Source organism: Rhincodon typus, chromosome 25 (assembly GCF_021869965.1).
Source record: "Rhincodon typus isolate 14 chromosome 25, sRhiTyp1.1, whole genome shotgun sequence".
In the NCBI taxonomy this organism is placed as follows: domain Eukaryota; kingdom Metazoa; phylum Chordata; class Chondrichthyes; order Orectolobiformes; family Rhincodontidae; genus Rhincodon; species Rhincodon typus.
The window spans coordinates 2,357,272-2,362,070 of record NC_063356.1 but is presented as its reverse complement, the minus strand read 5'-3'; positions in this window follow the sequence as shown (position 1 = coordinate 2,362,070).

The following is a 4,799-nucleotide window of genomic DNA, read 5'->3' as shown; positions in this document are numbered from 1 at the left end:
CATCGTTCTCTCAAGGACCCCCTGTACACACCAACATCGTTCTCTCAGGGACCCCCTGTACACACCAACATCATTCTCTCAGGGACCCCCTGTACACATCAACACCATTCTAAATTTCCATTCTGCATGGAAAGTTGGGAGTTTAATTTTTCAATCTCACCCTGGCGTTTGAAATGCTCCGCAGCGTGGGCCGTGTTTTCTCGGTCTGCCAGCTGCTGTACTGTGAGCACAGCCTGAGGGGTTTTGTATTTCTCCACCAGCGTGTCCACCAGAGGAAGGTTTTCAGCCTGGTGTCCTGATCACTGACTGCGCTGGGCTCCTCCTGGTATACTTTGTCACACTGGATCTGAAACTGTCCCAAATGTGCACATTCACCTGGTCCCTCTGCTCCTGCTCTGCTGCTTTGACTCTCACTTTCTCCAGTTCCTTACTCAGTTTCACCTTCTCCCCATTCTCTCCCTGTCTGCTGCTCCATGCAGCTGCCTATCGTTGTAGCCTTACTGAGGTTTAAAGCGTACTTCCCTTCAGCTTTCCACAGGCCCCCAGCATTTCTGTCCTGCTGATCCCAGACCTGATATTTACTCACTGCCAAAGTTGACCCACCTGGGCCACTTTTTATTGAGGTACATTCCTATACCTCCTCCCACTCTGAGCACTATACCACTTCCCCCATTGCTTGCTTGTAATTTAGTCCTCTGTCTCTCTCTTCCCCACCACCACCACCCTCTCGCCCCTCTCCCCCCACATGGGAGTCCCTGGCGCTATATTAGCTGCTTTTCACTCCTTTCAGACTCTGAGTCCCTGACCCTTTTTACTATCTCTTACCATGTGGGTCTCTGACCCTAATCCAGCTCCTCTGTATCCTCATGGGTCCCTGGTTTCTGACTACCTACTGTGTCCTCTGACCCTGTATTTGGCTTCCTTGCCTCTGATTTCTGCAGGTCCCGACCCTGTACTGATCTGGCTGTTTGTCCTCCTCATGTTACAAGAGCTTGGTTTATGGCCAAATCATTGATCAGAAACCTTCACCCGCTTTCACCCACTGGAATCCTGGCTGTCCCATTGGGCAGCTGCTCTCTTAATTCAGGCTCAGGCTGGATGCCCCAGAGTTCAAGCTTAGTGCCCAGAGGGCAATTACAAGTCAACCACATTGCTGTGGGTCTGGAGTCACATGTACGTCAAACCAGGTAAGGATGGCAGTTTCCTAAAGGACATTAGTGAACCAGATGGGTTTTTCCCGATAATTAACAATGGTTTCTGGCCACCATTAGACTCTTTAATTCCAGATTTTTATTGAATTCAAATTCCACCATCTGCCATGGCAGGATTCAAACCTGGGTCCCCAGAACATTCCCAGGGTCTCTGGATTAACAGTTCAGCGATAATGCCACTAGGCTGTTGCCTCCCCAAACTGGATGCTTGAACAGTTTCTGAATTAAAAACACTTTATTTCAGTGTTCTTGTCATTGAAGGGGGGCAAAGGGGCACAGAATTCAGTTTGTGGTTCAACTCAATTTTATTAACAAAATATTCGTTACTAAAAGTACTAGGTGGGCATTTCCCAAACTCCTACAATATTTCCTCTTGATCTAGCTCTATCCGTCTGATAAAGGATATTACCCGTAGCGATCCATGTGTTGAAGCTGGGCTGTTGGAATCTCCTTCCTCTCCAACATAGGGCTGGCTCTCTTCCACAAAGGCACAAAGTTGGGTCTCACAGGTCAGGGCGGATCTTCTCTCTCTATCTCTCTCTCTGTGTCTCTATCTCTCTCTCTCTCTCTCCAGGTAATCAGAACTCCTGGGGCAGGTCAAGTCTTCACTGACTCTTCACTTCGTCTTCACTGAGGGCATGGCATCCAGGTGTGTATTCTTATCCCCTTTCACATCGGACCTTTCAGAATGTTCTGTGGCCTTTACCCAATGAGGTCATGAGCAGAGTTAAAGCCATCCTATGGGGCTGTGCCAACCCGCTTCACTTTTTGCCATGCTGCGAGGTGTAACGTCACATACTCAGGCAGTCAAGATGCCAATAGCTGCTGGCTGCTGCTTAATTTAAGTTGGCCAATTTTCCATTAGGCCTGATTTCTCCAGCTGTAGATCAATTTAGAATGTCCAATATTGGGCCCATGGTCCCTTGACCACGCTAATGTCAGCTACCAGACACCCCTATAAACACAAACGTCTCTCCCCAGGGACTCCCCCTGTAATCACTAACATTATCCCAGGGACCCCCTGTAAACACTAACATTATCCCCCAGGGACTCCCTGTAAACACTACAAGGGACCCTTGTAAATGTGTGCACATTTGTGGAGCCGTTTCAAAAGATTATAATCTGCTAGAGCCCACTACGTATCACTTTGCAAGGGGTCAGTTAGTTAGTTTTAGAAAGACAGTGTTACACAGTCTGAGTGCAGAAAACGTTTCCTCCTTGTAGAAAGTGTCTATTATAAATATTGGGGGTCACTGTAAAGTGCAGTTTGCAGCCATCACAATCTGCTCCCTAGCTGTATCAGCCCAGTCCTTTTTATGTTTATATTTCCCTCACTGGTTCATCCTGTTTGACTTCTGCAAAGTCTGGAGGGTTGGTCGGAATGCTGTTACCTCATTGGTGGATTAGTCAAAACTTTGAGGTTTACCTGTATCACTTACCTGGAGTAAAAACAGAGAGAGGCAGTTTCCACATATGAACAGGCTCAGTGAATGACAAAGTCAGGACACTGTTGACCCCAGGACATATTCAGACCCTCAGACTATACAACAATATCTCGCAGGTATAAGGTACATTGAATGTAGTAAGTCATTTTGATTTACCTCACAGGAAGTGATGGGTGGACTCCCTGTGAGGATCTGGGCTGGGGCCTCATCTTTTTACAATTTACATCAATGCCTTAGTGAAGGCGTGGTGGTTACATTTGCAGATCAAGATATGCAGGAAAGTACATTGTGAAAAAGTCATGAGGAGGTTGAAGGTGGATATAGGTAGAGTGATAGACTTGTACAGCACGGAAACAGACCCTTCGGTCCAACTTGTCCATGCCCACTAGATATCCTATATTATTCTAGTCATATTTGCCAGCATTTGATCCAAATCCCTTTAAACCCTTCTGACTTATGTACCTACCCAGATGCCTTTTAAATGTTGTAATTATACCAGCCTTCACCACTTCCTCTAGCAGTTCATTTCATACATGCACTATCCTCTGCGTGAAAAATGTACCCTTTAAGTCCCTTTTAAATCTTTCACCTCTCACCTTAAGCCTATGCTGCACTAGTTTTGGATGCCCCCACCCTGGGGAAAAGACCTTAGCTATTCACCCTATCCATGCCCCTCATGATTTTATAAACCTCTATAAGGTTACCCCTCAGCCCCCAACGCTCCAGGGAAAATAGCCCCGGCCTATTGAGCCTCTCCCTACAGCTCAAACCCCCAACTCTGGCAACATCCTTGTAAATCTTTTCTGAACCCTTTCAAGTTTCACAACATCCTTCCTATAGCAGGGAGACCAGAATTGAACACAGTATTGAGGGAGCGGACAAAAATCTGAAAGAAGGAGTATAATGTGGGAAAATATGAATTTAGGATAAAGGATGTAAAAGCAGAGAATGACTTAAATGGAAAGCACCCGCAGAATTCCGAGGTATAGGGGCCTTTAGCTGTTTGAGTGCATGAGTCCCAAAACATTGGTATGCAACTACATTAAGTAATGAATGGGATGCTATCTTTTATTGTAATGAGAGTAATTGAAGATGGTTATACTGGACATTGGTGAGTCTACGTCTTGAACAGTGTGTGGAGTTTTTGGTTTCCTCATTTAAGGAAGGATGTAAGTATTTTGGAGAGGCTTAGAGGAGATTTACTGGATTGATTTCTGAACTGAGTGGGTTGTTTGATGGGGAAAGGTTAGACAGACTGGCTTGTTTCCACAGGAGTGCAGAACAGTGAGGTGGTGACTGACTGAAGTGTGTAAGATCCTGAATGGCCTCAACAAGGTGGATGTGGGAAGGATGTTTCCTCTTGTGGGTCAGTCCAGAACTAGAGGGCACTGTTGTAAATTTTTTTCAGTCTCCCTTTCAGGACAGAGATGATGAGAAAAAAATTCTCAGAGCGTTGTGCAACTTTGGAGCTCACTGCCTCAGAAGGCAGTGGAGGTGGGTCATTGGATATTTTTAAGATTCCAGTTAGACAAGATAATCAAAGGTTATCAGGGATAGATGTGAATGTGGAAGTTAAAACACAAACAGATCATAACCACGATCTTATTCAATGGTAGAGCAGGACACAGGGGCTGTGGCCAAGACCTCCTACCTATTAGACACGGACACTGGCTGAGGCATGTCCAAAGCTAAACTCCTGATCCCCATACCTGCCGCACTCACAGTAACACCCTCCTGCTCCTGATCACAGACCAAATCCAATGTAATTCATCTCAGGGTGTGACTGCCTCCTGAAACACCGTGTCCAGATAACTCTCCCCATCCCTGATGTGTCACAGTGTTTGCAGCTCGCAAGTCCAGCTCATTGACTCGGATCTGAAGTTCCAAGAGCAACAAGCACTTGCCGCAGATGTAGTTATCATGGATCACCCCAATATCCACCAGCTCCCACATACTACAGCTGCAACCTATCGCCTACCCAGCCATCTCTATTCTAATTAAGTCATTAATTTAGATGTTAAATATTTTAAAAATGAATTTCCTAAATGCACTCTTCAGCTAAAGTAAGATTTCCTGATTCAAATCATTTGGTCAATCAATAGAGACGCAGAAGGATCTCAAATCCTCTCTGGCCACAGGGGAA